Genomic DNA, 20,992 nt, shown 5'->3' with positions numbered 1-20,992 from the left:
ACGATTCTTATCGTATGATTTTTTTATATTATAAAAGTATTTTCATATAGTTTTTATTCTAAATATTGTTTTTTTAAATATATTTCAATATATTTAATAACATTTTCTGAGATTTGGTCGCCCTTACCCTTTTGTCCTAATTCCATGCCTGTTCACATTCCCACTATAAATAGATCCCACTCTTCAGCTACCACTACCCATCTCTTGCTCATAAGTATATCAACACATATTTACCCAACTTCCCCATCATATTTGCTTAATTAATTTCTTGGCACTTTCAATTCAAAACAATGGCTCGTGTCGAAGAAATACTCAACTCCCAGCGTTCACATGGCCCTGCTACCATCTTGGCCTTTGGTACTGCCACTCCTTCTAACTGCGTCAACCAGGCTGATTATCCCGACTTCTACTTCCGCATCACCAACAGCGAGCACATGACCGACCTCAAAGAAAAATTCAAGCGCATTTGTATGTCTCTCTTATTTCTTTTCATTATGTCTTATTAAGAGACTCATTTGAGTTGGTTTGATTATATGAATATAATAATATTTTGTTCAGGTGAAAAATCTATGATCAAGAAGCGTTACTTGCACCTGACTGAGCAGTTTCTAAGGCAGAATCCTAACATGTGCACCTTCATGGCTCCTTCGCTTGATGTACGTCAAGATATACTTGCGGTCGAGGTTCCAAAACTTGGAAAACAAGCTGCTGTTAAGGCCATCCACGAATGGGGACAACAAAATCCAAGATCACCCACATTTTTTGTACTACTTCTGGTGTTGATATGCCTGGCGCCGATTTTCAACTCACCAAGCTTCTCGGGCTTTCACCTTCAGTCAAGCGTCTCATGATGTACCAACAAGGTTGTGTTAGATTTCTTATATTATGCTTAGTCTTTCATCAAAAAAGCTTAAATTCAAAGGCCTCAGATCTATGCTTAGTATACTCCTACTCCTTCTCCTCTCCTTTTTGATCTTCTTTTTATTTTTCATTCTTTCATTATTTTTTTTGTTTTTTCTCTATTATTTTTGTCCTCGAGCAATGATTCTAGTTAGATCTTTTATATTAACTATAATAAAAAATAATATACTTTACCAAAATAATTTGAATTATTTGATTAGACACTTCTTAAACTTATATATTTATAATTAATTTTTTTATTTTTAAATATGTGACTTTTATATTTTAATAGGTTGCTTTGCCGGTGGCACTGTTCTTCGTCTTACCAAGGACTTAGCTGAGAACAATAAAGGTGCGCGTGTTCTCGTTGTTTGCTCTGAGATCACCACCATCATTTTCCGCGGGCCCTGTGAAACTAAGCTCGATTCTCTTGTTGGCCAAGCCTTGTTTGGTGATGGCGCAGCTGCTATCGTCGTCGGAGCTGACCCTGACACCTCCGTGGAGAGACCAATTTTCCAGTTGGTATCTGCATCACAAACCATCTTGCCAGACTTCGACCATGCCATGAAACTACACTTACGAGAGGCAGGTCTCACTTTCCACTTGCAAAGAGATGTGCCAGAGATAATCTGCAAGAACATAGAGGAATGATTAGTAGAAGCATTCAAACCTATTGGCATCAATGATTGGAACTCCATTTTTTATATCGTTCATCCAGGTGGACGGGCCACTGTGGATCAAGTGGAGGCAAAGTTGGGGCTCCAAAAGGAGAAGCTACAAGCGACGACGCACGTTCTTAGTGAGTATGGGAACCTAACAAGTGCATGCGTTTTGTTCATATTGGACGAGATGAGGAAGAAATCGTTAATAGAAGGAAAAGAAACCACTGGGGAAGGACTGGAATGGGGAGTGTTGTTCGGTTTTGCGCCAGGTATAACAGTGGAGACGGTAGGGTTGCACAGTGTTCCCACGATGCAGACAGGTCAATAGAGATAAGGATGATTACAATTTGCAAATGTGGCAATTAAGATTGGGTAAATTATGGAATGAATTGGAAATAATAATTAGAAAAAATTACATTTAAGTCTTATATAAAAAATTAATTACTACAAAATTTATTGACAATAAAATTAATTATTAATCATTTTAATTAAGTTGTCAATAAAATTTATAGTAATTATTTTTTTTTCGTGATACTTCAATATAATTATTCCTAATAATTAGGAAAAGTTAGGGAGAAGAAATATGTCAAATGCGCGGGTGCAAAATTTGCTGTTCCTTTTAATTTTACCAAATTTTTTAACAGGTCCTCATAAATTATAATTTTCCTATGCTCATATTATAAAGTTATAATTAGGGCTTACGTGTGGATGTTGATTAAGCGACTTGTCAGTTGCCACAAAATAAAAGGGAGGTTTTCTAAAATTAAAATGATGAAATGAAATTTATTTGTTATCAAAATAAAAATAAAAAATGATATAATTTTCCTCATCCTGCACCTTCTTCATCGAGTACTTCAAAGTTTGTGATCTTCCTCATGATTTCATATAGATGCGACTCATACACAAAATATAGCAATTTAAGGATGATACCCAATATGAAAAACACAGAGACGACGCAACACAAGAAATTTCATATTGATGCAAATCATTGGATAATCAATGCCTATAACCGAGGAAACTATAAAGATCCAATAAAAAGAAAAAAGTTACAAGCACCTCATTAAAAATCTTGTGAAGCATTGTAGGGACTAGCACATATATAAATTATATTTTTCCCATAATTTATTTTCATCGTGTAACATATTTTCCTAGAGATGATTACTTTTTCATTTCTTTGGAGTTAGAATGTTTTATTTGGTAATTTCTTAACTTCTTTCATAATTTGTTGAATACAATCATGTATGATGGTGGTTTTTTATTTCAAGTTCATAAATGAAAAAGGTTTCAACATTCTTTTTTGTTTACTTGGAATTATAGCATATTGTATTTCTTTGATATTTTTTGTGTGTATTAAAACTTTGACTAAATTAGTTTTAATACACAATGTATGTGTTTATTGCCTTGTCACATGATGCAGCATCTCTAAATATATCTATAGCCTATTCATCACAACATAATATTCGTGGCCAAAATACAACAAAACAATTCAGCTACCAATCATGCAATTGCCACCAAGACTATGATCAACCTAGTTGGCTAGAGATAATCACTCCTTGCTATCTTGACCTCCCCCTTTGTTCCTAGTAAAGCCTTATCTTGTAAATATTAACCATGGTGTGAAAACAATAAGAGATTCTTCTCTTTGTTGAGCTCGTTGTTCTATTGCAAGCTTCTCTTAAGGTTTATGCTAGAGTTGGGTCTCTAACTTCTTGATTTCATCTCTATACTGTGTTTCTCTAAACATTTATAGTTAATAATCTAGAATCATGTTGCATGGCCCTAAATGATCTTGGACCTTCGTTTGACGCTCTATGTTGCGTTAAGAGGTTCCCAATATATGTTTTGGGTTCCAATGTGTGGCTAGGCTGTTGGCCTGCACCTCAAAGCTCTGTTCATCATACCTGCTCTTAGATCATAATGGAGTTGACTTGTGTATTTCGCTTGCAGTATCACATTCTAAACCTTGAGATTTGGTATCATTTTTATCTTTATTTTTGGATGCTTTATTTGTGGCAAAGCTATAAGGTGTGGTTCTATGCTGGTTCCACATGTGGTTCTATTCTGATTGGATCCAAGACTCTTCTAGAGCATAGATCTATGAATCCTTGTGAGTATGCTCTGTTTGTGGATTTTTGAGTATTCTAGCTCCTAGATCATTAGCCCTTCAAGAACCCAGGTCACTGATTCTAGGGGTACATGGATCCATGATTTTGTCGTGCGGATCTCTAAAGCATACTTCTTTGCTCTTCATGAGCTCAATACACAAGACAATCCTTTAAGTCATCAGGTTTAAAGAAATTATTCTTATTTTCAAAATATCTAACTCCTTGTGGTGCCATCGGTATGCATACATGGGTCCTACCTGATGTTCTGAAATAAGGTTGTTGGTAGATTTTTGGAGCGTCGTGCCCTTTGTGTGTTCTAGGTGTGCCAGAAGAGTCTCAATCCTTGATATGTGTGTAAATTAATGATTGTTGGTTCTCAAGGTCTTTTACCACAATTTTCATGGAGCGTTATAATTTGCAATACTAATTGCAAGGAAGTTATCATTCACTCATGGGGAATGTGTATAATGTGGGTGCTTCAACAAATGAAGTGAGAATCAAAGTAACAAATCTAGATCGGCTGAGATAAAGGTTGTGCAAGGTGATCAAGATTGGCTTAACTGATAGTCAATTGAGTTGTTTGATTAAGTTTGATGAGTGTTCAAGAGAGACTCTCTTGTCTGCCTTTCACTTTTATATGTTCAGGTCGTCAGCCTTTAGTACAAATTTGAATTTTACCCTCATTGGCGGACCTGTAACTGTTGTGTCATCTGAAGAAACTAGGCAGCCCATAACAGAGAACATAGCTTGAACAGTGCTTTGAGATATACTCAGGAGCATGGTTGCATGATTAGGACATAGTCGCTACTCTCTTCAAACGCAACATTCATCTACACACACACCCACCCCACCCCCCACACACACACACACATTTATATATATTTGTCTACTTTGGGCCTCTTCATGATTAGCTTGGCCTAACCAAACATTTTTGGTCCAAACAATGTCCTTTTCGACAGTGACAGGAAAAAGCGTTTCACAAGTAACGAAAAAAATCCTAGCTGCAATAATGCAAGGGGATGAAGTCATGATTGTTCAACGCAAGTATGCGTTACGTGCATCCAAAGGAATTGAACGCTCGAATTTCTCAGCACTCGGAATTGCATTTATTTATATCACACGAGGAAAAAAAAATAGTTTTTAGCAAATATATAAGACACAAATATCTAACTCATGCAGACTAATAAAATTAGTCACGCTTGTTCTATTTGTATTAATACATGATTTATTTTTTCACTTGACACTTTTTTCTTATAAATATCAAACTATTCTCTCATTCTTTATTTAATTATAGACATTTTAAAAAGAAAATCATTTAATTACTCAAAAAATGTTTCCTACTTTGACCTACTAAAAGAATTCAACAAATATCTTATATATACTTCAACAAATCAATATTTAGAATAATCATCAATTAATGTAATATTATTTTCTTCAAAATATCATATCTTACTTTTAGGATATCAAATTACTTGTTAAAATAATTAATTATAGAATAGGAGGAAGGAAGTATTCATTGTAAGATATCATGCTGGTTGGTTATAAATAACAAATCCGAGTAGCTGAGGAATTTTAGCTTTCAATTACCTTGAAAAGTCCGGAAAAGTCAAGACTAAAGTGATATTAGAGTCAAGACTACTAAAGTCAACACATATAGTTCTGCGTGAATGTGCTATTCATTGTAATATCTTATGTACTTTTTTTTTTAGGCAGAATAATAGCCCGGAAACATTGAATTGTTTAATTAGTTAGCTCTGGTGGGTGCTATGGGTGAATAAAATAGTTGCACCAAATAAATTTATTGATTCTCATATTATTGATAATTTTTTTTTCAAGAAATTCATACAACGTTTTTTTGTCCAACTAATTAACAAGCATAATTTCTTTTTCTTTTTCTTTTTATTTGGTTCCTTTCCTTTCCTAATTGACTTGTGAGGTCATTGACCGCTAGTTTTCCGTGCAGATATTTATTTGACCCGTTAAACATTTGTAATAGGCAGAATTACGTGACCAGCATAACGGAGATCTACCTTCGTGACAACTGACAAGGGAAGAATTTTATGTCTTCAAAATTACAATATCAAGAAACTAAGGGCTTTCTTGAAATCTGTTCTGAAAAAGAAAAACTTATTCTGTGGAATAAAAAGAAAAAATCTGTCTGGTGATGCACTTTTAGAAGAGTATTTTAAAAGACCAAAAACGAGCCTCCATGCCTCCATTTTATGGATCATTGCCTATTGTGCTGACTATCACCTCCCACTTGAAGACTTGCACATTAATTACTTATTATCAGCGATTTCATTTTCAGATCTAAGCTATTGAAGAGCAAAGTTATGTAGTCAATTCTGATATCTTCTCCTTACTTCGAAATTTTCCTCATTTTACTTTTTCTGCGCCTATATATTTCCCTTTCCCTGATCTTCCCAATTCCAGACGTATATTAATTTGGATTTTTTTTTATTTTTGTCGATTTTTATGTACTTTTTACCTTTTTAATATACTTTCATTTAATGTAAAAGAAAGGACAAAAAATGAAAAATGACAGAAAATCCCATTGAAATATTTATGCAAATGACAATGAGATCTTATAAAATGTGATAATTATTCTCAACTCACTTAAAACTTTTTTGACATTAATGTTTTTTGTGAAATAATAGTAATGACTTCAATTTAAAATAAAAAAAATGGATCAGTTATTAGAAAATTTGCAAACTGAAACTTGTCATTTGCTATCTTGTTTTAGTCACTACCAGAAGAAAAATAATTATTACTTAAGCCAAAGTAATAACATATATTTTGAATTGAGGCCGTTATGGTCATTTCACAAAAAAATTAATGTTAAAAATGTTTCAAGAGACTTGAGAGGAATTATCACATTTTAAAGGATCTCATTGTCATTTATATATTTAGGAAATTTTTCTGTCTTTTCTCCCACCAAAAAAAAAAATTGTTCTACCTAGGTAATAAAAAAAAACAGAGAAAATCTTTTAAATTTTATGAGATTATTATTCTGAAAAAAAAAAGATCAAGAACACACAATTTTCATTACTAGCATTATGTTGCAAATAATACCAACACTCTAGACCCTAACCCGTGTTGGCCCAAAAAAAAAAAAACCCTAACTCGAAACCTCTTCAATTAGACTTTTTTTTTTGGTTGCTCAAGATATTTTTATAGCCGGCAGCTGTCAGACTAATTCCTCAAGAAATCTAAGCACTATTAAAAGGGTTGTTCTCTTTCAAGTAATGTTTTTCTATACATACTCTAACAATCAAACATTAAAATGATGTTTAAGAGATCCAAACTGCTACCATCTATGCCACATCTACTTGGCTTTTGTTAGACTTCTTTGTTTGAGTCTTATTCTCCCCCACTTCCTTAATTCTTAGGCCTTCATTTTTCTTCATTCCACCCCACCACAGTTTTCCTCACTTCAATATTTTTTATTTTAGGTAACAGTTTTCTTTTGTTACAATTAAAACTAGATCATGCCTAGGAGACATGTTGGTGGTGCTTTTTGGTCCTAACATTTATGCTAATTTTTGTGGTTCACTAGAATAATTTCAATATTATTTATCATGAAAATTTTTTTATTGAAATTATATTATTCAAAAGAAGATGTAAACCAAAGAGAGAATTTGAATTTGAGAGAGAGAAATTGAAACCTAAAAAAGAAGTGAACAAATTTTTTTTCCCTCAAAATCTTTCAAAGTGTAGATGAAATTAAAATGTTTTGACAACAATATATGCACATTAACTTATGCAATATCAAAATTAAAAAGCACTGTCCTACCAATAAAAATTAATTTTATACTGACCACATATTTTAAAATTTTCAAGCTCAAAGCATTTATAAAATTTAAAAAAAATTATAAAATACATAAAACCGAAAAAAAATAGCAGCCGTACCATTGTTTTTACGTGCAATAAACAGCAACAAACATTATATTTTACAAAAGACAAGATGTTGCCTAATATAAGTATAAATAATAATTTTTGTATGTTGCTATTGATCTTTACTATAAGCAACAAATATTTAACAACAATAATAAATAGTTTACTAAAATAGGATAGCCAATAATTTTCAAATATTACAATAAAGTTTTTAAATAGGTAACATAAAAATTATTGCCTATAAAAATGCTTTTATTGCAAGTTTCTATACTGTAATATTTCAAAATAATTTCCTATTCTAATAAGCAACAAAAATTATTAATTTTTTCTATAAGTCTTCTTTTTTGTAATATTTAAAAATTATTCCTTATTTTTTTATACATAAAAAATTTATTTATATTTATTTTTAATTTTTTGATGCACTTTTATCTTTTTATTTTCTTAATTTTAATTTATTATTTAAATAAATTCAAATGTTAAACCAACAATTATTTATAAATATAATATTTTTTTAATAATATCCAAAAGTCATATTAAAAAAGTGGTTAAAATCATTCATTCTATCTTGCAACAATTCTTAGATGTCACATATTTTGTGTCATAAACAACTAGAGCTGTGCAAAAATTTCTCAATCTTGTTCAATCCAGTTTGACCCAAAAAATTTTAGTCCTATCTGATCCTATTAAAAATTAGTCTTTTAGGATTAAAAAGACTAAAAAGATTAGTCTATTTCTTTGGATTGGACTGAACAGGAGACTAAACATTTGAATTACTTGATTCAATTTGATCCTATTAAATTTATTTAATATAATTATAATTAATTTATTAATTATTTATAATAATAAGTTAAGACTATTAATAATTTAATAAGTCTAGTTTCTTATATGACTGCATACTCAGACTAATAATTTAATAATTTGGACCACTTGAACTATAATTGAAATATTTTTTCTTGCTATTGGAAATTATATATTATGAATTTATTATGATTATAAGTATTTTTATTATTTTAATTAAATTTATTTGGTTAAAATGAATTATTGCCTCTCATAGAGAAAAATGAAAAAAAAAAAGTTAAATGAATACTGGACTAACAGGATCAGTTTTTCAATCCTATAAACTAAGTTCGGTCTTGTTAATTTTTAAATTATTATTATACTAGATTGAATTATAAGTTGTCTAACTCAATCCTTTTTATAAAGAGATCAGACTTCGAATTAGGTCAAAATTCAATCCCATCTAATCTTTTATGTAGCTTTATAAACAACATTTCAAAACCGTCATTTATAATTAAATATTAAATGTAGCTTATTTTCACAGTACAGGCAACTGTTTTAAGGAAGTTAGACCATAGAGTAAGCCTATAGAATTTTAGTAACGCTGCTACGCAGCTTTTGGCAACGGTTCAGGAATATTATCAAAAAGTATAGGTAACAGTTTTCATAATTTTTGCTACATTTTTTAAACGTCCAAAAAAAATGTTGCACCGCCTTCGTCCTTTTGTGGACCCGGTTGCCGTGCTGATGTTCTGGTTGTTAACTAAAAATAAAACACACACATACCGATGTTCGTTGATGAAATCCCACAAAACATGGGAGAATGTAACTATATAGGCCATTTTAAAATTATTTTTATTTTATTATTTTGAGAATTCTTATTTTATAAGATATATTTTGAAAATAAAAAATAATAAAAATAAATATTTTTAATTTTTTTAAACAATAATTTTAAAATATTTAAAAGATAATTTTGTTTTTCTATTTTACATAACAATTTTTATTTTTTTATTATGAAAAAATAAATTTTCAAAAATAGGTTATTAAACAGATTTTTTTAATTTTAAAAATAAATTGCTAATAGGCCCTATATCTTTTATGTTTCTTATAAGCCTGTGGTATAGTAATGTGAGTGTAAAATTTCTTTTGGGCGGCAAACTTCAATCTTTTGATGCATCTAATTACATGGGCAATCATGAACTTTATGGATTAATTCCTCTTACAATGGACCATTATTCTAAAGATAAAACACCCAATCCACAAGATGAAATTCCCATTGATGAGAAAAATCATGGCAGTGATGATGAATTCATGGTTTGGCTCAACATGGGCATGACGATTGGATTGGCTTAAGCCTTTTGGGGTGCATGTTTCTCTGTTTTTCTTGAGAACGCAATTGGAGACAAGCCCATGTCGAACCACACCATGAATTCATCATTACTGCTGTGATTTTTCTCATCCGCGGTCAAAATAATGATGTAATAGTTAAATAAAAATTAAATAAAAAATAATATAAAATGTAAATATAAAATAAATCTTAATATGTCTAGCTGTCAATAAAATAATACAATATGATCCTAAATTGATAATATTATAAATTATAATTTTATAATTTATCAAATATTATAAGTATATATTAGTTAAATTAAATATGAATAAATTTAAAAGTATCTATATTTGTACTTATAGTTGTCAATGTCTTCCTACAAAATAATCTCAAATCATATTATGTGGATATGTGTGTGTGAGTGTGTGAAGGGTCTAAAATGACATTAGCATTTAATAGGGTTCCAATTTTTGATTTTTTTAAAAAAATTAAGTTTTTTTATATTATGTTTAAAGCCGTCTAATTTCTTAAAAATGATTTCAATTTCTTATTTAACTCTAGTTTCTAGTTTAATAATGGCTTAATTCTAATCCAACTAAAGTCAATTATGAAAACAGATTTTCAATCCAAACTGATTCATTAGTAGTTTTATTATTCATTTTCTAGTCAAAGTTAATTTTTATTAATAATTGAGATTAAATTGCACTATTTTTAAAAGTTAAAATAAAACATTAAATTAAAAATGAGTTTAAAATCTCAATTGCTCCAACACCTATCGATTGGGAGCCATTTTGCTCTTTACCCTTTATTATATGAAGTTATATTATTGAAAATTTGTAGTATTGATTCGTATAACTAACAGTTAAGGAAGCTGTTGTTATAAAGCCCTAATCTTTTACTTGGATGTTTTATATTGTGTTCTGTCTGTTTGTTTATATAAGCCTCTTTTTTTTTTTTGGGAATACAAGCCATTTTTATTTTGAAAATTAATATGTAGCCTATCCATCATCAATCAATTAATCAATGTATATCTTTAAAAAATTGGGATGCTTCTTTTGATTTCAATATTGATAGTTCAAAGGATTAAAAAAGTATATATCTTTGTCTTTTAATTATTCAATCATGAGCATTATTTATTAACATAAACTATTTTATGATGCCATGTTCGTCTTAAACAATTAAAAATGATTTAATATTACATATCTACCGAATTAATTCAAAAATTATAAAGAAAGATATTAATTAAAAATTACACTCAAAAGACCCAAAAATTAATAATAATTAATTCTTTTAAATTATTAATAAATATCAAGAAACAAATGTTATTTCTTACCCATTTCAAAAGAATAAAATGCTATTTTTACCATTTACTTTGATAGCATATTGGATGGCTATTGGATCATCATTATTGACAATGACACCGATAAGTTATTAAAAAAGAATATATTTATTTTAACAATATCTTATTAAAATATTAAAAATTAAATATATGATAATTTAAATATTATTATTTATAAATCTTTTTCACTGCTGGCGGTGGGGTTTTCATAGCTACTGCTGGCAATGAAGGCGAATGGTGGACCTTTTTAAAAGATATGGGTAATTTCGTCAGTTCTCATATAAATTTATTTTTAAATAGGAGATCCAGTACTGCAAAAAATAAGTTAAAATTAGCTATCTTTTTCATATATTAAATATCTACTATTCTTTACAACAATTTTTGCTAACTATGTTATAATACTAAATATATATATATTTTATTTAAAAATATAAAATATTTTGTAATTAAATTTTATCCTTAATAAAGTAATTACTTACTTTTAAACTAACTTTATCTTTTTATATTTACTCTTATAAACACTCTATAATAAATATAAAATAATTTATTAAATAGGAGTATTTTAAAAAAAAAACTATTACATTTTAAAAAATTAAAAATATTTTATATTTTTAAATACTCAATTTTTTTAAAAATATTTTATTTTTTTTAGTAAAAGGACTATTTCAATATACATTGAAAATTATCCTAACCCATGAACAAAAAATTTAAAGATGCGCGGCCTCAAAATAAACGTGGCCAGTTGTATTCAGGTGCAGAACTACTTATATGTGAAGGGAGGCCGTCCACTGTCATCTTCATGTGTCAGTCCGTGTTGCGTCATGGGACGTGCTTTTGTGGGGCTGGTTACCCTCCAATCCCTTCTTTAAAGAACAACCTACTCTGTATTAAGTAAAAATAATTTATATATTATATTGATTTATAAAAATATTTTTTTCTAGATAAATTATTACTATAAAAATTGAGTAATTATTAAATAAATTCATTTTTATTATTTGATAACTAGCATTTAATATTAGTTTAAGTACATCAAGCACGTAGTTTTTTAGAGTTTCTATTATATATCTACTAAAAAAAATTTAGATGATTCTTTTTGCCTATGTGGACTGTCCAATATAACACCATCATGTATTAATAAAACAAATATTAGATAATTATTATAACCATATTGGATGGTTTAAATACCTGTCAAATATAGTGTCCAAATGAGTGATAAATGGAAAGGATATATTGAATGATTATTTACCGGAACCGTTTAATATAACAAACATATTGGATGGTTATGACCACAAGCATCAATATTGGACAAAATATTGGATCGTTGTGGTCACAATTGACCAATATGTTACTCATATTAGACGTTTCTTATAAATAATCATCTAATATATTGAAATCCTTTTTACTACCTTGGCTGTATTTCTTGCAACGCCTTACAACAGTATAATGTAAATATAGACCAGTCTAATCCATAATTATACTTAACTAAATTCAATTATAGTAAACTAACAATTTTATTAAAATAAATTTTTTTTCCCATACAGTTGCTTAATATAATACTAAGTAAAATAAAGTTGTTTATTATACTAAATCAAAATTATAAATTATACAACTTAAATGAGAACAACTAAAATAAAAATGTTCAGTTCACTTATTTTTGGCCTACAATTGAAAAATATACTCACATAATTCCTCAATAACTTCATTGATGTAAGGATTTTTGAATTCTTCATAGTATGAATCGGGATAATACTGTAATAATGTAATATGACAACAAAGTTAATTACTTTAGCAAATTAAAATTGATAATCACATATAATTGAATTTAAATAATACACATATTGTAGTTGGGATTTAAGTCATCCCATGAGTGATGATGTTTTTGAGAAATCTTATTATACAATATCCACAATCCTCGTTATATGCTATTTTTCGTGGACACTATATAGAAAACTAATAAATTGATTGTTAAAATTAGTAGTAATAAGTACCTTTATTATTTTTCAATTAGGGAAGGTTAGATCATATGACTTGTACCTTATTGGTACAGGCTAGTTCTTTTTAGTGCAATAAAGCACTATAGCCTTGATAATAAAGAAAATAAGTTAAAATTAGAAATTTAAAATGAAAAAATATAGAAATATTAATTAAAAATATAAACTTACAAATTAAATAATTCCATTATGTTAGGTTTATTATTTGGCTACCTACTAGCAGAATCCAAGTAGTAAAATTTTATAGTTTTAACAATAGCTGGCATAATGCCAATCTATATCTAGTGGCTTGTAAAATAATTTGAAAGCACATGTCATGAAACTTAAAATGACAAGATAAATTAAATTAATTAGGATACCATTAAACTTATCCTTGTACATAAGGTACTAAAAATAACATCCCCGCAGTAATGCTCTTTGCCTTCAAGTACTTTGCTAATGTTTGAGCTTGGCCATGCCGCACTTTGGTAGTGATGTTGTGATGCGCAGAGACATTATGAGGGCAGACAAAGATAAACTTTGACACAAGATCACTAAGGATGATAAAATTTTCATATAGGTACCTAAATGAAAAAAATAAATAAATTATTATATTATATTAAGTTTAAAATATAGTAAAAGGTCAAATAAATAATATGTATCTCATATAAAAATGAATCACGTTTTGACTGATTGAAAAGCCCTTGAGGACTTCTTGACCATTTCAACCCTAATTATATTGTGTTATTCTCTATTGTACATGCTCTAGTCAAAGCTGATAAGCATTATAAAATCAACAAACAATTTTGCATATGCCTCAAGTGTGCTTTGATAGGTCTTTGGTTATAGGTTTAGCATTGTTTGGTAATGCCCTTCCCTTTGGACTACGCACCAATTATATAGTTAGAGACCAATATAAGTAATATATACATAAATAGGTAACTACCATACTTGTTCTCAATTTTGTGCTTTATCTTCTACATAGAAGCAAACCCTGGGCTATGCAACATGTAAAATCTCACCCTACTAACCATAAATTAACCAATTAAACTCATAATAATCAAAAGATTAGCTCAATAAGTAGATTACCAAGTTTTAATTTAGAATCAAGGAATCCCAAGTTTTTATAATTAAAATGAGTTTAAAACAATCATAATTTCATATGTTAGAGTAAAAACAAGTTACAAAAGTAAGAGATACCTCAGAGGAATGAAAAAGAATGAAAACAATTGAAAAATAACTCATTTTCTATAAAACAGGGCAATGTGCTGTGGCTTGTGCATGCTGCACTGTGGCATGTTGCTCTCTGTGCCACTCGCCATAGAAAGGCGCCATGCGCCGTGGTGTGTTATACGAAAATATCAGCAGATTTTGCTGACATTTGATAACAAAATCAGGGAACTTTTGATATGTCTTGATTTTTTGTTTGACATCCGAATAACATGATCTAGTTGTCTACAGAAAGCTCTTTACATGAACTAGTTAATGGCATAGGTTTTACTTCCAAAACAAGTCACACTAGGAAGTTGGACACCCAAACACATTTTGAGCACTTTTCACAACTTTTACACAAAACATATGTCTAAAACCCACAACAAGTGTTAAAAGCCTTTCCTAATACTTGGATCATGTCTATTAGACCTAGGACTATCAGTATAACACGTCACATGTACCTAAACACTAATATAGCATAAAATCACTTCTCAATCCCTTTTTACCAAAAACAACACGGGGAGGCAATTGCCATTGCATTGCATCAAAAATCATTGTAATATGCTTAAAACATCATTCTTATAATTGCAATAATATTTTTGCTATATAAACATATATATATATATATATATATCTCACCATACCTAACTATTTAAGGCCTAAAACACAAGTTAGACATTTGCAACAATAAGATGATGCAAGTGTAATGGTATGCAAATAGAATTGGCAAATCATATACTATTACAAAAAGTAAATATATGCTAGAGGCATACAACAGGAATGTGCTAATTCCTAGCCTCTTTAGCCTTCTCCTTCTCTACACCAGAGCTAGAGCTTGAAAAGTGTTAAATGAAAAGGGTGAGTCTTGCCACTCAGTAACTAAGATAAAACCTACCCTATGTAGTTATATATTAATTGCAAATCAACATATGCATATGAAACTAAGTATTTAAAACACATTTAACCACATATCAACACTTATCATTCTGCCTTTAATCCATTTCCATCTCGCATATATAAGATGCATCGTCACAATACATTTAGACATGTGACCATAACCCATTAACCAAATGACTTACCACAACTCAACATGTGTGACATGTCATATATTTTACATAGGCAATGATTAACCAACCTTAAACCCTTCTTATTTTTTCAGATTGAAATTGTGGGCTATAACATTGAATAAGGTTTTGCCCATGTGACTGGACTACCCAAGCTCACCAATCGTGTGAGGTGTGACCCGACTAAAGATCACATGGCTCATTTTTAGATCAACAGCTTCCCCTATTCTTGAACCTCTAAGGTGTCTCACACTTTAGGCTATTTTCCTTATTGAACTGGTGGAGAAAGCTAGGTTCTAGTTCTTAGACAAATAATGGGACAGTCTCTCGACAAACTGTGGGATAAGGCTATACCCTTGTGCACCCGAAGGTAGCCTAAAATACTATATGGATTTTTCTCTACTTTCAATCCCTAGGTAAACTCCCACCCATTGATCATACCATAAATGATACTTACTCAAATTCACATTTTCATTTACTCAATATCAGGGTCAACACGTTAGGCTCACGACCAAGCACTATCCAAGTGATCATCAATTTCTTATTTTCACTTATATCACATAAACACATCCTTTTGATCACAATTACTCATCTTCATCTAATCCACTATCCACTACTTATTTAAGACACATCACAAATATGTAACTCATCTCAAATATCACTTTTGCAAAATTTAAAACTCATTTTGACATCTCTTTAGCATGTTTAACACATATCAAAGTGATTTGATAAACGTAAGGTTTCATTGCATGATGCACACATTCACAAGTCAAAATTTGCATATTAAAAACATAAATAAATCACATTACAATTAATAAATAACTATCCAAAGTAGGGTTCCCTAGTGACCTCAAACTTTTGATAGGTCAAAAGCTTACCTCTTAATATAATAGCTTCCAAACTTGAATTCCCAAGCCAGAAAGGTGTCCAAGAGCTTAATCTATAACAAATCAAATTGATCTCTATTAATATTGCCAAACTCAAGAACTTAACTCTCATTGCTACACTTCTAACTCATTTAATGCTCACATTGCTCACCTTTGGGCCTACCCATTAGGTTTATTATTCATCTTTAGTTCTCAATAACATTAATGAGTTAGTAAACTCCCATTAATGACATTACACTCTTCCAACAACCTACATTAATGCAAATGTCAGATATTTATGGTGCCCAACTACCCAAGACACCAAAATTTATTATACCTAAGTTTAAATACTCTAATCTAGTCCTATTAATTCTATTTGAGTCAATATATTCAGACCCATAACTTATATGGACTGAAAATTATCTTTCATTATTAAACCCTAACCATAAACTCATAAATGTGGAAGAAATAGTGAGATTACTGAGTGTGGTACTTACCTTGAGTGTTTGTAGCCTCCAAAATGCTCCCAATGTCGTCCAACAGTGAACCCTAGTAGAGCTTGGTACGTTTCTCCATTTTCTTCTTTCCATTTTTGTCTTTATTTTGTGATTGATAACTGCAGAAAATGATCATGCACCACAACGGATGCATAATGAGTTGTGACACATAACATATAAAGGTCTTTATTCTGCATTTAAAGCATCTGTGTGCCGTGGTGGATTCACTTCATGCCATGGCGTATGGCACAGCAACATCAACCCTTTATTTTCTTCTCCTCTTGATGCCTGGGTGGCTTGACTTGATTTCAAACCCATAATTAGGGCTAAAACATAATTGAATATGATTATTAGACCTCCCTAGCTATACACCACCTCAACTTACTTAATCATCCTAATTAAGCTTAGTAAATTAAGGGATTAAGAACCGAGATGTTACATAACAAAGTTGCTACTTGCTTTTTCAATAGTGAATACTTCTAAGGTGGGAATGGGCATCAGGAAGTTAGCATCAATAGGTTCAAGAATTAACCCTCACAAATAATCTATAAGTATTGGCACATTGTGTATGGTATTTTCCCTAGGGATATTAAACACACAGACTCTTATCACTTTGTGTCTACCAAGGCTGTTTGCCATGAAAAAGCAATCGTGTCACCCTAAGTAAAAAATAAGTATAAGTTTATGAAATAATAGTAAACCAAAGTTAAGGAATAAAAAATAATATATACCTTAGGAATTTGACTAGATGGCTGGGCCATAATACAACTATCTATCTTGTTGGGGTTGATGTGCTTAAAAGGTAACTTCCTAGATTCGTTAGCCTTAAGTAGAGCTAAGTTAGTTCAGTGGTACTAGGTTTAGCCTCAACTTTGCTAAGTAGGAGAGGTTGGAAGATTGAACCTGGGGAAGCTCTCCTCACAGTATTTATCACAGGAGAATAATCTCACATATTACTATGGGGAAGCCTTATCTCTTGACGCACTCTTAAGAAAGGTCATCCTATATGGGGCCTAGAGGGAGTTATGTCTAGCACAGCGAAAGTCTAGGGGAGAGGCCTTTGGTGAGCTGGGGCTATTACATTAAAAGGTGCCTTTTATGTAATAGTTCTTACCCTACCTTCTTGGGGGTCTTTTAGACTGGGCCAACCCACATTACTGCAGTGGAAGCTAGATTTCTCCAAGGTGGTACTTGGGTTGTTTCTTACCCCACTGAAGAGGTCTTTTAGAGCCTTCCCAAACTCAAACCTCTAACCTCTACCACCTTAAAAAAGTTGAGGCTAAGTTTGTACCGTTGAGTCACTTGGCTCAATGGTACCAGGTTTAATCTTAACTTTGTTAAGTAGGAGAGGTTAAAGGATCAAACTTGAGGAGGCTCTCCTTATGGTATTTATTATAGAATAATAATCCCACATACTACTGTGGGGAAGCCTTGTCTCTTGACGCTTTCTTAAGAGGGGTCATCCCATGTGGTGCCTAAGGGGAGGTGTGTCCAACAAGGTGAAAGTCTAGGGGGAGAGGCCCTTAGTGAGCTGGGGTTGTTTCATTAGCTTTATCTCAAGAAGGCACATCTTTTGGAGTTTTCTTTTTACCCACAATTTATTTCCTCGAGACCCCTATGCCAACACCCCTAACATGACCCAGGTGATCACGATTCCCCAATGCCTTTTCTAAGACATCTTTATCTTAGGGAAGCTTACCTTTAGAAACTTTTGAGATAGCACTTTATTCATCATAATTTGGAAAAAATAAGTTATTAAAATAGAAATTATTAACATGTTATCTAAAGTTGAAAATGATAGTACTTATAACTTTTTTAGTAAGTTCTTAAATATGTTCACCTATATAGTTGCTATCTTTATTAGTTCGACCTAATATAAAGAGTTTAGCCCATGACATAGAGCTATTTGGTGTGCCCTCTTCATCGATTGATGCATTAAAAAACATTAGCGACATAAAATATTGTATATCAATTAATAAATTCAAAACATATCACTTGTTGCTCGATCCCTGAATACTTTAAGCGCTCTTTTAGGAAGGGAAAAAGATTTTTTACCCTCAACTCTTCATTCTTTTAGCTTAGTTCCTACAAAAAAACAAAAAAAAAACCATAAGTCTAATGATCAATTCATATAAAATTACTACATAAAATATCATTATCTTTACCAAGAATGATTTATTAAGGCACTTAGCAATAAAAGCATCCCAATGCTCTTATTTGACAATGGGTCTTATCAACTTAGAGACTGTAAGACTAAGGCCATCGGCATGAGTTTATGTATTTTGATTCTACAAAATATCGGAAGGCTTAATGTGTCTTACATGCTACTTCTATGACAAAATGCTTTTGATTGGCATTAATCTCAAATGCTAACTGCGTAATCAATATATTTAAAATATAAGTTAGAAAATTAACATGATAATATAATAAACTAATTAATATCATAAATACATATATTATCTTAACCTATTCCAATATGAAATCTATTGAGAATAAATCTACATCATGCCAATTATTAATCGATAATCCTAAATGCCATTTGGTCACAGCCTCGATGTAGCTAAAGAATTTATGCTTGTTGGTTCTAATTGGTTAACCCTTTGAATTCCATTGAAGATAATATTTCTATCTAGCCAACCATCTTCTATTAACCTCACCCATTCATACCAAGCCTTTTCTTAATTGATATAGCCATCATTTCTTCAACATTTTTAGCCACAGGCTGACTGGTGGATGATCAACCATCGGCGAGTCAAGTCGGTGACTCAGGGGGAAAATTGGTACATGGGGGAAAATTATCCAATAGGTTATTAATTGGAGTAGGGTCACCAAGTCTCTTGGCTCTATTTTAGGAGCTATTTGCCTGTAATGAAATATTTTAAAGATAAAACTTAAATAGTAATTAAAAAATTAAAACACAAAAGCACAAATTAAACATAGATAGTAATTAAGAAAATTTAAATATATAGGGCACAAATAAAATACAAATAGTAATTAAGAAAATTGATCACCACAAGATTAAATCAATCTTTTTTCCTTTCCTTGACTTCTTTTGAACTTTTTCTACCTTGATAGCTTGATTTAATTTTTTAATCTTCTCTTTCATTCTTTTGCCTCTCTTTAAAATTCAAATACCTTGATTGTGATAATGTCTGATATAGTTAGCACCATCTTCAATGAGATTGCTTTTAAGTAAAGTTCCTTTAAATGAATCATCCTCAACAATATCAGTTGTCTCTCTAATTGTTTTGTTTGATAATAAAACAATGGACTAATTTTGTTTTGCAGGATTAAGAACATAGAACACTTTTTTAGCTTGCGATGCCAAAATAAAAGGCTCATCTTTATTTCCATGCCTTGTCAGATTCAAACCCAGATGATGCATTAATTTGAAGGCCACTTTTATAATCAACCTAATTACAAGCAAAGATTGGAACTTTAAATTTAACGTACTCTAACTCCCTTATGTGTTCAATTACTCAAAAATATGACATTGATGCATATATAAAATTTTTATCTTTCACACTGGAAATATGCATCATTTTAGCTATAAGAATTACACCATTATTTTGCATTGTGATCTAATCATCAAGCTCTTTGATGTAAAATTTATATCTATTGAATACATAGCTATTATAAGAGATAACTTGTATGTTTGGACCTCTAGCTAACCATTTTACCTTTTAGAAACATAATTATGATTGAAATTATACTTGTTAAAAAATTCTTTTTTAGCCAACTTGTGAAATGCTTATTATGTTCTTTCTCATACCAAGTTTTAGTTCTTCCAAGATTATCCTTTCTAATGTCAGACTTGTGCTTATCTACATACTCATCAACCTTTTTAGAGTTGTGCAACATATAAAGGTGTTCTTGTTCCCAATTTTTTTTGAAATAGTGACTAATTTTACCCTTTTCATTCCTTCCCCATCTTCTCTTCCCATATGTGTAACATCCTAGATTTTTGTTCTCAGAATTTCTAGTGTTTATAAGCATATTTTGGTCAAATTAGATAAATTATTGGTTTGACGATGTTCTTGGGAGGCTAATGTAGCTATTGGATTAGTAAATAGCCTTAGAAGAGGGCTAGATCATATTTTGAGTGGGCCATGGCACGGAAGGAGATTTAAATCATGGAGGAGGCTTTCTGTTCCATGTGTCATTTATCTATTTGGATGTTAAATAAAATTCATAGAGTGTGTTACTGGTGGTAGTAGACACATGAAGCCATTGTTTGACCATGGTAGCCTTTTTAGTGACAAAAGGGTTAAGGTAATCAAATTGTCTAAATTCCTTATTTGCATGTTTGGATGGTTGTGTGATTGCTTTTAAAACAAAAGTTCTTGTTTGGTACTAGTATAGTATTAATATAAAATGTT

The 20,992-nt window shown here is 30.7% G+C and overlaps 1 pseudogene; it reads left to right on the top strand.

The window, feature by feature from the left end:
- Positions 1–221: 221 nt before the first annotated feature.
- Positions 222–1,993, top strand: LOC129290823 (chalcone synthase-like; annotated as a pseudogene).
- Positions 1,994–20,992: the final 18,999 nt, after the last annotated feature.

This window comes from Prosopis cineraria, unplaced genomic scaffold (genome assembly GCF_029017545.1).
Source record: "Prosopis cineraria cultivar Desert tree isolate PC_DT_omini unplaced genomic scaffold, ASM2901754v1 PC13, whole genome shotgun sequence".
Classification (NCBI taxonomy): domain Eukaryota; kingdom Viridiplantae; phylum Streptophyta; class Magnoliopsida; order Fabales; family Fabaceae; genus Prosopis; species Prosopis cineraria.
Note: the sequence above shows the minus strand (reverse complement) of the source record. Positions and strands in the feature narration are given on the sequence as shown.